Source organism: Rana temporaria, chromosome 5, assembly GCF_905171775.1.
Source record: "Rana temporaria chromosome 5, aRanTem1.1, whole genome shotgun sequence".
In the NCBI taxonomy this organism is placed as follows: domain Eukaryota; kingdom Metazoa; phylum Chordata; class Amphibia; order Anura; family Ranidae; genus Rana; species Rana temporaria.
Window position 1 is genome coordinate 377,117,908 of NC_053493.1, and position 12,767 is coordinate 377,130,674.

The 12,767-nt window shown below is 41.3% G+C and overlaps 1 protein-coding gene across 1 annotated transcript in view; it reads left to right on the top strand.

Annotated features, from left to right (window-relative positions):
- The first annotated feature begins 1,113 nt into the window (after positions 1-1,113).
- Positions 1,114-12,767, top strand: part of LOC120941315 (fibrocystin-L-like) — a 319,487-nt gene continuing 307,833 nt past the window's right edge. The window contains exon 1 of the mRNA XM_040354640.1: positions 1,114-1,184. The gene's annotated coding sequence lies outside the window, so the exon portion shown is untranslated. The remainder of the gene's footprint in view (positions 1,185-12,767) is intronic.

Consider the following 12,767-nt stretch of genomic DNA (forward strand, 5'->3'; position numbering starts at 1 on the left):
TGAATGTTATGGCGGCGGCCTCGCTTATTAGGGTCCTCCACATGTCTGTGCATTTCTAGAATTTGTGACAAGTTTGTGTCTGATTATCTTTGTACTTGCCTGATGGCGTCCGCATGGCGGGTCACAGACTGTTCCATCGTCCCTATCCGGGCAGCTATGGAGTGAATGTCAGTTTTCAGCTCAGTACTGTTTTTTTTTTTTATATATATTTACTGGCACATTTTTTTTTGTGTGAAATAACACATAATTGTTATTATTTTTGTGAGAACTGGACATGTTTTTTTACGGCATATAATTAACCTTAGCTGTCTTTATTCACCACTAACACTTTTTTGTGCTTTTTGTGCTGAGGTATGTTGTGGTGTGCAGTGCAGGTTGTAGTTCCAGTTCAGGTGCATTGTGGAAGTGCCATTGAAATTTGGTGACCTAAAATGCAACTCAATGTTGAAAATTTAGTGCAGGTTGTAGTTCCAGTTCAGGTACATTGTGGAAGTGCCATTGAAATTAAGTGACACTGCAGCACAAAAATGCATGGATGGTATGTTATCTGCATAGCAGTGATGTGTGTGTTTTACTATGAATTACTGCAACACGTGTGAACCAACTCTACGTGTGCAGTGCATATGCATGAGTACTTCTGAGCAGTTATGTATTTAAAAGAGACTCTGTTACTTTGCCCATTTAGGGAAATGTGGCAGGATCTCTTGAAAAAATTATACCTCCCCTGCTGATACTTAGCTTCTGGGGTGCAATTGCAGGGTTCCTCTGGATACAGCTGTGAGCCTAAAATTGTAATGCACCAAAAAAAAAAAAAAAAAAAAACGTACAAAAACTTTGCAAGGCTAGTGAATATCCTATTAGAATACAAAGCTTAATGTTTAATTTATCTAGAAGCTTCCCAAGGTTCATGCTGTGAATTTCCAGTATACTGTATAAGGAAACAGATTTTAAAATGTTAATTGTAAGTTTGAGATAGAAATATGAGCAGGTAGACGCCATCAGAAACACAATGACAAATGCCTCAAGTGATGTGAAGCAATCAGTGTATCTATTGGTTGCCACGGGGAGCAACAGTATATATACAGATGGATACGTGGTGGAGAAAAGCAGTGTGTCAACAACACAAGAGGACTGACACTTCCGTTACTTCAAAAAGCTGATTCCCATCAGGTCTACACTGCCAGGTAAGAGGATTCCACATACAACATCCTCATACAACAAAGACACAGTACACATATAAGTATTAAAGCTTAACTCCAACTTTTGTTGAGAATTTTTTTTTTTTATTCTGGGTGATTTATGTACATTGCAAGGGTTATAACAACCTTTGTTGCAGGTTTATACCTTTTGTTATTCTGAAGAAATTCCTGTTTGTACTGTTTGTACTGAGTGAGTTTAATGGGAGTGTTTTCATAATTATTAACCAGCTGCTGCAGAATAAGGGCTTTCATGAGGAAAATTTGCAGGGTCTTCCATTAGACTTTATTTCCTATTGGAAGTATCTTATCAAAAATTTTATTTTTGTTGCAGGGGAAGCCAAAAATCTGACTTCTCTGTATCTTAGCACAGACTTCTGGGAAAATCAGTGAGTCAATCACACAAGCAGGAAATTATGTTTCTGGGGGGCGTTCTGTACACATTTTGTGTATAGAACACCTCCAGGTAGCCATATTGCATTGCACAGAAAATTACAGAGCTGCAGATTGAAAAGGAAAGGTAATTTTTTAATAACATTCAATTACAATATGACTTGTGCCGCAATTGTATACACTATATTATTTATTTATTTTATTTGCTATTTTTTCCCCATTAAAGTGGCGTTACCCTTTAAGTATGTAATAACGTAAAGCGGAGCTCTACCGTACATTTTTTTTATTAAAAGCCAGCAGCTACAAATACTGCAGCTGCTGACTTTTAATAAATGGACACTTTCCTGTCCTGGAGTCCCACGACGTCGGCGGCAGAAGGTGAGCAATCGCTCTTTTCTCGGCTGCCCTCACTGCCATCAGCAGTGAGGGAACCAGGAAGTGAAGCGTTGCGGCTTCACTGTCCGGTTCCCTACTGCGCATGCGCGAGTCGCTGCGCCATCATTACCGGTCCCTGCTGTAATGGGGGGGGGCGGGAAGTGACGCACTGCCCGCAGTCTACCTGCAGTGTGTATTCCCGTGGGTGCAAATATCTTTCTTAGACAGGTATCTGCTCCCCATGAAAGGTGTCAATTGTGGCACCGGAGGGGGGGAGGAATCCGATGAGCGGAAGTTCCACTTTAGGGTGGAGCTCCGCTTTAAATATATATATATATATATATATATATATATATATATATATATATATGTATATATATATATATATATATATATATATATATATATATATATATATATATATATATATATATATAAACCTTTTTTTTATGGCAAGAACATGGTGGTTCATCTATAGTTATTTTATTCATCCATTCCAAAGGTGGCCCCCAACAATAGAAAAGGGTCACACATACAATTTAGTGAGTATTTATTGTGAGAGACAGTAGACACAGAACAGGATATAGCCAAAAGCCTTGTATACACGACCGGGAATCCCATCAGGAAAAAACGTTGGTTTTCCTGACGGGATTCCTGACAAGCTTTGCTTGCTCGCCGAGTGTACATACTGCCATTCAAAAGAATCGCCGTTCTTTTGAATGGCAAGAACGCGGTGACGTCATCAACTATGACAAGCATGCGCTCGTCACATTCAATGCTGTCGCTGCCATCTTGCTACATCCTACACTACCCTTGTATGCTATCGCGCATGCGTCAAAGTATTTTCGAGCATGCGTGGGTACAGGTAAGCATACAAGCCTCATACACATGCATGCTTTTCTAGGCAGGAAACACTGCAGAGAATCCCGACGAGAAAAATAGAGAGCAGGTTCTCTATTTTTCTTGTCGAGATTCCCGGCAGTTTTCCCAACGAGAAACCATACACACGACCGGTTTTCTCTGCAAAAAGCTGTCCCAGCAGCTTTCTTGCAGATAAAACCGTGCGTGTCTGTACGAGGCTAAAGACTGGAGCCTGATGATACACGAGATGAGTGGAGACTATGGACATAATCCAGAGATGGTCAGAGACTGTGAACATGCTTTAGGAGTTGTTGGAGACTGGGGACATGATCAGGAGACAGTCATAGACTGGAAACATATTATTTAAAACTGTTAGAAATCACTGCTATAACAAGACAAATGCAGATTAGTGTCTGTAGGGGCCGAGGGCCACACAAAAGTGCCAAAGGACCAGGTTGGGCACCAGTGATCTATTCCTTTTTTTTTCCTGAATAATATTTCATAGTACTATCAGTATTAAAAAATTGAGCTACAAACAGATACATTGGTATATTATTTCATGGTATATAGAATGTACGGCGTTCACACACACACACACACACTATTAAAGGCCTCATGTTATAATCCTAAATTAAAATGTGTCATAAAATGTATTATATAACAAAAAACATTTGTTTAAAAATACGTGGAAAAAAAAGTCCTTTAGTGCACAAAGCCCAACACCAATAGAGTGATTGAAGAAATAGCCAGTTCTTCACTGTTGGCAGTAAATCTTCATCTCTTCACCCCCACCCCCAACAAATGGTCAAACAGTGCTTAGGTTCTCACAGACTTAATCACAGTCACAAAATCCTACGGATGACTAGAACAGGCAGATTATGGATGATCAGCCCAATAATTATCTTTCCTGTACTCTGATGGGATACAGTATTTCTAAATTATATTCTGGTGCAGATGCTGGAGGAAAGGGCACATTGTAACAATGTTTGCAATCTGCTAAAACATGCTCAGATCCATTGCCCTGATCAAACGTGCTCGTTCATGCTGTCCATGAATGAGCAGGGTGCTGGCTAAGGATGGGCGCACAGTTGGGCCCGAGCATGAGTTTAGGCTGAAAATTGACTGTTCGGAAGTTCTCCGAACAACCAAGCGTTGTTCGACCATTTGTTCGGCCAGCCGAATGACCACAATGCACTGTGCTGGCGCACAGTGCATTGAAAGCCATGATTGGCTGAAGCTATGAAATCTTTACCCAATCAGGGCACAGAGCACTGTCAAAGCCATGATTTGACGCTGTCATGATGACTGTATTCAATTTTGGCTCATTGCTCTTAATCTATAAAAGTAAACTATAAAAGTATTCTTTCCATATTGGCCATTTGTACAGTAGTGTGATAGTGGCGTGCAGAGAGATAGAACAAGGCTCTGTTCAGTGCTATTAGACAGTTAGTGTGCTATAGTGTTCTATTCTGATTCTATTGTCAGGGTAGAATATCAGTTTAGTGTTCATGTAGGGATAGTTCAGTGTGAGTGTAGTGGGACCATTCATCTTTACATTAGTGTGAATGTAGGGATAGTTCAGTTATTGTGAGTCTAGTGACCGTGTAACACAGTATATTTTATTGCGTTATTGCAAGTTTAACACCACATAGTTCTGTGCGCTACTGAAAGTTTAACGCCATATATTTTATTGCGTTACTGCAAGTTTAACGCCATATAGTTCTGTGCATTACTGCAAGTTTAATGCAGTATATTTCATTGCCTTACTTCAAGTTTAACGCCATATATTTCATTGCCTTCCTGCAAGTTTAATGCCATAAGACTTTCCCCGGTGGTCAAGGAGGGTTGTCAACCAATAATGATCCTTTCCCTTTACGCCACATATTCTTGGGTCCTTTTTCAGGCTTTGAAACATGAGGGAGCCCATGCACCGCAAATTTGCAGAGGCATGAGAAGCAGACTACAGTATCTGGAATTGCCTCCCGACAGCCATATACTGCTCCCAAGGGTTCTGGGGATGGAAAAATATCTCTTACTGTTTGATGTATGTCTTCCTCTGCTTCATTGCCCAGAAACTGACAGAATGCTTTTCCTTCTCCTCTCTCTCCTCTTGTGTGTTCTGTGGCATAGGAAAAATGGTAGGAAAAATAAGGGGGGTTGAGCTGCGCTGTAGAACCCGGACTGGGTGTAATCTCAGTCCAAATTTTAATAGACAGATGGTGCACAAGCCCTATAATGAATCTGGATAATAAAAAAAGGAGGTCTAAATTCCTTCCACTAGATCCAAATCTTGCTGTACACAGAATACGCTGGTCACCACGTGAATCCACTGCACACTCCTGTAGTGAGAGCCCGCCACCACTTATGTAAAGCAGCTTACCAGAGGGATGTTGCTAGACAACAGTCGGCTGTGACCCAGCCGCGGCCTTTGGGGAGGGATCCTCCTCCCTGGATCAGATCTGCCCTTAGCTCCCACACGTGTAACCGGATACCACCATATGAATCATAAGTGGAAAATAGCAGACATAGTGTAGTACAGCAAAAACATTTATTGATAAAAAGCAATCCAAAAAAATTACTCACATTTGATAAAAGAATAACGAGCGTTTGTTTAAAAAGGTTTGTTGCCGGCCGGCGAACATGCAAAGCGGAGCCCTTCCTCCTGACGTGATGACGTCACCGCACGTCCTCCCAGACACGTTTCGTCATTGGACGTTGTCAATAGGAAAAATGGTGTTTGCATAAAGTGGGCCTTGAGAGGAAAGGAATTCACCCTCTTTGTCCCGCTGCTCTACCTCGAGTGCCCTTTCCATAATGCCATGCAGCGTCTGTTCCAGCAGTAACACAACAGGGAATGTGTCACTGATGCATGCATTGTCATGGCTCACCATTCTTGTGGCCTCCTCAAATAGTGACAGTACAGTGCATCCTTTATGAGAAGCCATTGGTGTGGGGGAAAAAAGCCAAGCCGGCCTGAGCCTGACGTTGTGCCATACTCACACAGGTAATAGTTGAAGGCCCTCTGCTGCATGTGCAGCCACTGCAGCATTGCCAATGTCGAGTTCCACCTGGTGGGCATGTCACAAATCAGGCGGTTTATGGTCAGGTGGAATTCCTGCTGAATTTCAGCCAACCGATCACTGGCTGTGTATTATCGCCTAAAATGGCTACAGACTCTTCTGGCCTGCTTTAGTAGATCTTCCAACTCTGGGTACCTATTTAGGTAATGCATGTACAGAAAAACAATAGTCATGGGTCTTTATATGAGGAATGTCACATCAGAAAGTAATAGATAAAAAAAGTAACACATTTTATTATACAAACAGAATAAAAACACTGAATACATTATACAATTTTTTTTAAAAAGGCCAAAAAAGGCCATGGGAAACTTACATATGGCACATGGTTAAATGGAATGAATTCATAATTGATGGATGACATGATAATATTGATAAAAATACACAATAGATATAAGTTGTAGGAATAAAAGTGTTAAGGCAGTCAATACCTGTTTAGGAAACGCTGCACCACCAAATTGAGGATATGTGTCAGGCATGGCACATGTGTCAACTTTCCCTGTCCAAGACCCCTTTCACACTGGGGCGCTTTTCAGCGATTCTTTGGCGTAAAAAAAAAAAAGCGCCTGTAAGACGTCTGAAAGAAGCCTCATCTGCAATCCCAATGTGAAAGCCTGAGTGCTTTCAGAGCCCTTTCACATTGCCAGTGCCCGAAAGACGCTGTTAATGCTCCGCCAATATCCCTTTCACACTGGGGCGTTTTTCAGGCGCTTTGGCGTTAAAAAAAGCGTCTCAATGGGAAGGTGAGCTTTAGGAGCGGTCTATTCACTGCTCCTAAAGCGCTGCAAAGAAGCTGCTTTTTTTTGACGCCCTGCCAGCACAGCGCCTCAGTATACAAGCACTCAGGCTTTCACATTGGGATTGCAGATGTAGCTTCTTTCAGGCGCATTACAGGCGCTTTAACGCTAAAGCGCCTGAAAAATGCCCCAGTGTGAAAGGGGTCTAAGGGCGGACAGGAGGTTTGTGCCATTATCACACACCACCATTCCTGGCTCCAGCTCGCGTGAACCACCTGTGGGCCTGTCTCTGCAGAGGTGCAAGAATCTCTGCTCCAGCGTGGTTCCTGTCCACTAGACACACCAGCTGAAGCACTGCATGGCACCTTTTAGCCTAACTCATTGAATAGCCCTTTGAATGTGTAGGGGGTACTTGAGGTTCATAGGAAAATTTAGCAGAGGAGGGCATGGAGGAGGCGGAGGAGGGGGTAGAGCTGACAAATCTTGCATCATCACCAGCTGTATGGAGCCCTGTCCTGCATCCTTTCAAGTTGCAAGCAGAGTTACCCAGTGTGCTGTGAAATAAATATATCGTCCCTGCCCATGCTTGCTGGACCACGTGTCAGCAGTAACATGGACTTTGCGGCTGACTGCCCAACGCTGCCACAATATTGCCTTCCACGTGATGGTAGAGAGCTGTAATTGCCTTATGTGAAAAAAAATTGTGCCTGGGAACCTGCCATTGTGGTCCAGCACATTCTACAAATTCATGGAAGGGGGCAGAATCCACCAGGCAGGAAAGACAGAAGTTGTAGAGCCAGCAGCTTTAACAAGCTTGCATTTAGATGCTGGGCATGTACTGTCAAAAAAAGTCTGCATCTGTTTGACAGGTGCATATCATTGCAATTTTTGAAAGCAAGGCCAAGTCTTGCTTTTATCAAGAGTGCCTCTATAGGGTTATGGTGTGAAGGCACCACCAACACCCAACAGAACAATTTTCCACACCCATTACAGAAATAGAAATCCAAAGTCTGTGGTGGAGACACCAGAATTTATCCAAAAAATCTCTAATCTTGTTCCCAGTGCACTACATTGTGGTCTCATCATACAGAATGGCTCCCCAAGCCATTGCTTACAAAATGTCATTTTTTGGCTTTATAAATTCAATTATTGCTGCAACAGCTCCTATACACAGTAATGCCACGTACACACGATCGGACATTCCGACATCAAAACCGTGGATTTTTTTTTTCGATGGATTGTTCGCTCAAACTTGTCTTGTATACACACGGTAACACAAATGTTGTCGGAAATTCCAAACGTCAAAAAACGCGGTCACGTACAACACTACGATGAGCCGAGAAAAATTAATTTTAATGATTCCGAGCATGCGTCAAATTGATTCTGAGCATGCGTAGGAATTTCAACTTTTGTTGTCGGAAAAATTGAGAACCATCTCTCAAATATTTGTTGTCAAAAATTCCGACAACAAATGTCCGATGGAGCCTACACACGGTCGAATTTTCCGAAAACAAGCTCACATCGAACATTTGTTGTTGGAAATTACGACCGTGTGTATGCGGCATAAGGATGCGCCACTTTACAGGTGGACTAAGGGTATCCCCCAGGCACTATATTGAAAGCAATTTTTCATTTATATACTTTCACTTTAAGCATCAATAAATCACTGCTCATTTAAAAATTAAATTTTTTACTAACTTTTCTTTCATTGATTCGGACATGGGCAGTACCCAGACCCCCATAACTATTGTATGCCCAATTGCTTGCATATAAGCCTTCAAAATGGGCACTTTTGATTTTTCACATTTGGGTCCTATAGACTTCAAAGGGGTTCATTCTTCGGTTCTGAACTTTCCAGATGTTCGAAAGTTCTGGGGTTTGTTCAGGCCATCCCTAGTGCTGGCTTCTGTAGCTTGTCTCCAGTCACCATTAAGAGATGTAAAAAGCTGTACTCCACTATTAGCTTATTCAGACATTTATTCAATTTTTAACAAGACAACTGCATGTAAAGTATCTCCACCCAAAGAACTTACTTTCTTTTATTTTTTGTTTACAAACTTTTTTATTTGGTACACAATGGTGGTACAAAAAGCAAAATGACATACATAAAATAGTACATATAAGAAAATGTCCAGGAGCCAAAAAACAGACAATAGTAATCTATACAAATCTTATGTAACATTAATAAAACATAGCTCTAAAGTAAAGAGTAGAGAATTAAGATGAGGGTCAAAAAGTAGATATCATATCATAAGTGTTATTAGGATAAACAGATCAGCAAAAGGAATTATGCAATTTAGATGGGATTAAAGAAAGATGCAGAATGTTCAAACCATGGGTCCCGTTTTTTATTATATAATTTTGAACAATGTGATAGATTTTTTATGTTGTTAATTCTCGTTTTCAATTGATCTGATTGAACTGTGGGGGATTTCCAGTGAAAAGCAAACAGCCAGTGGATCGCAACACAGATTGTGTGGATTAGTCACATGTGCTGTATGGGGAGGCCTATAAAAGGGGAGAACAGTTTGATATTGTAGTTTGAAATCTTAGGCCGCGTATAGACGATCGGTCAAAACCGATGAAAACGGACTGAAGGACCGTTTCATCGGTCCAAACCGATCGTGTGTGGGCCCCATCGGTCAGTTATCCTTCGGTCAAAAAAAAGAGAACTTGCTTTAAAATTGAACCGATGGATGCCTAACCAATAGGTCAAAACCGATCGTTAGTATGCAAAAGCATCAGTCAAAAAGCAGCGCATGCTCAGAATCAAGTCGACGCATGCTTGGAAGCATTGAACTTTGTTTTTTTCAGCACGTCGTGTGTTTTACGTCACCGCGTTCTGACACGATCGTTTTTTTTGACCGATGGTGTGTAGGCACATCAGACCATCAGTCAGCTTCATCGGTTAACCGATGAAACGGTCCTTCGGTCCGTTTTAATCGGTTTTGACCGATCGTGTGTACGCGGCCTTAGAGGCGAATTTCTCAAGTTGTTTCCATATATAAGTGATTCGATCACAGTCCCAGAAAGTGTGTGAGAATGAACCAATGGAGTTGCAGTTTCTGAAGCATAGTTGTGAAACGGTAGGAAATATTACATGTAGTTTAACTGGGGTATAGAACCATCTGGTGAATAGTTTCAGTGCAGTTTCCTTAATAGCAATTGATCTAGTGCATTTGTGAAGGTTGTTGATAGATTCTTCCCAGTCATCTGGGGAATAAGAGAAGGATATCTCCTGTTCCCATTTCTGCATGTAAGAAAGTTTCAGAGAATCTGTGTTATTGATGAGATTGGGGTACACCTCAGAAATAAAGCCACGTTTTCTAGGGGATTTCAGACAAAGGTTTTCAAAAAAGGAAGGTGGGTTCGTGTTTGTAGTCTGAAAGTATTTGTTAAAGAAGTGTCTAATCTGTAGAAAGTTGTGAAATTCTGTGTTGGGAATTTGATATTTAGATTTCAAAGAGGAGAAGGGAATGAAGTTATTGTTTTCTAGAAAGTTGAATAGGGAAGTCAGATTATTACTGATCCACCAAGAAAAGTCTCCCAAGCCCTTGGTGTATTGATGAAATTTCGGGTCACCAATGAAGGATGCATGTGGGGGAGATTTAGTGATGAGATGGTATTTTCCACTGTATAATTTCCATAATTGGTATGATTGTGACACTATATGGTTAAGGGATTCTATAGAGTGATTAGGAATTGTATTTGCCCAAAGGATGCCGGAAATAGAATAGGGAAGGATTGAATCTCTCTCGAATGGGAGATTAGGGATGGGAATGTGCCATTGTGCCATTTGAGACCATCTGGCGGCTAGGTAGTATAGCCAAAAATCCGGGAGGCCTAAACCCCCATTTTTATGGGATTTAAATAAAACAGACCTGGAAAGATGAGGGTGTGAGTCTGCCCAAATGTATTTATTAACATCAGACTGGAATTTTGTAATCAGAATTTTGTTGATTCTAATTGGGAGTGCTCGAAACATGTAAAGAAGTTTCGGCAATATTATCATTTTTACCGCTGTGATTCTACCAAGGAATGAGATGTTGAAGGGTTTCCACATCTTAAGAGTTGATCTCAGTTTCAGCAATAGCGAAGTATAATTCTTGGAAGCTATATCTTTAATATTGGGGATAAGAAAGATGCCTAGATATGGGAGTGACTCCATTGACTATGAGAAGTTAAAAGAGGACCGTAATGATTCTAATTGAGCTGAAGGGATATTTATAGGCATCCCTATAGACTTGGATACATTAACTGAAAGACCTGATAGTGATGAAAATATATTAAGTGTTTGTAAGAGGTTGGGAAGAGCAATATTCGGTTGGGTAAGGAATAAAAGCATGTCGTCCGCATACATACTTAACTTATATGTACCATTTTTTGTGGAATAGCCCTTAATGTCTGTGTGACTAAGAATTGCTGTAGCCAAGGGTTCTATCGCCAGGGCAAATAATAGCGGGGACATAGGGTAGCCCTGTCTTGTCCCCCTGCCAAGTTTAAAGAATTTCAGAGTTGCAGCATGGGAGTCTTATTCTGGTGGCTGAATTATGGTAAATAGCGTGAAAGGCATGTACAAACTCACCTTGAAAGCCATATTTTTTCAAGACTATGTCTAAAAAGGTCCAGGAAACAATATCAAAAGCCTTGTTAATATCAAGGCTTAACATTAAGAGTGGTTGGGAGTGTATATTTGCATCCTGAATGATGTTTGTGACTAACCAAATGTTATCAGTGATTTGTCTACCTTGGATAAAACCAGATTGATATGGGGAAATTAGAGTGGGGATTATAGCAGATAGTCTGTTTGCTAAGAGTCTACTAAAAATTTTAAGATCATTGTTAATGACTGAGATGGGTCTATAATTCTGTGGCAGTGTGTGGTCTTTGTTCCGTTTTGGAATGAGGGACATATTTGCAAGTAACATTTCCTCTGGGAAATTGTCTCCTTTCAGTATATTGTTGAATAGTTTGGCGAGGTGTGGTATAAGGAATTGGTGATATTGTTTATAATATAAGAAGGAGAAACCATCGGGGCCAGGGACAGAGTTAATTTGGGGATGGGGAGGTTATCCAACCAATTAATGGAGGAGAGAGGGATTGTAGAGTTTGGCGCTGAAAGGAAGTCCGAATAAAAGTTTTTAAAGATAGAAAGAATCTCTTGTGGATGAGTGATCAGTTGGTTTGAGCTATTTTTAAAGTGGTTGTAAACCCACTATTTGGACTTTTACCTACAGGTAAGCCTACAACATGGCTTACCTGTAGGTAAGGATAATATCTCCTAAACCTGCACGGTTTAGGAGATATTACCCCCGCAATGCGGGCGGCGCATGCGCAGGGGGGACTCCACGGCTGAAGGACCGGCATCGCCGGACCCTGCCGATTTTAAATCTCCCGCGCGCACGCGCGGGAGTGACGTCATCGCCGCTCCAGCCAATCACAGCGCTGGAGCGGCGATACCCGGAAGACACGCCGGAGCAAGATGACATCCTGCTCGGCGTGGACCAGGTAAGTGGTACACACCTCGTTCCGAGGTAAGTATTTCATAATAGGCTAGTATGCGATGCATACTAGCCTATTATGCCTTTTGCATTGCAGGTTTGGGGGAAAAAAAAAAAAGTTTATGCGGTTTACAACCGCTTTAAGTTTATAAACGTGTGTGGGTTTAATTGTTTGATTAAGTGTCCTGGCGAACATTGTAGAATAAGCTTTACTTATCTAGAGTCCAGCTCTGTGCGTTTTTGTGATATCAATTTAAGGGTATCTGGGTTGTGTGAATGTGTATGGTCTTTATATAAGTTTTGGAGATCTTTTGTAAGGGAGTGAATCTTTTCCCATTTACTTCTATTACATTGTGCAGCTCGCTTGATAAGGTGACCCCTCACTACTGCTTTGTGTGCTACGCACAAAATGGAGGGAGAGATATCAGGGTCTGAGTTTAATATAAAATAATCCTTAATTTCAGATGCTATTTCTTGTTGATGAACAGGGTCCAAAAGTAAAGATTTGTTTAATCTCCATGAGTAAGGGGTAGGGGTAAGGCCTATTAATTCTGTGCTAAGAGTGACAATTTGGTGGTCCGACCAGGAACAAGGGTGTATTGTGGCATCGTGGGTATTAGCTAGAAT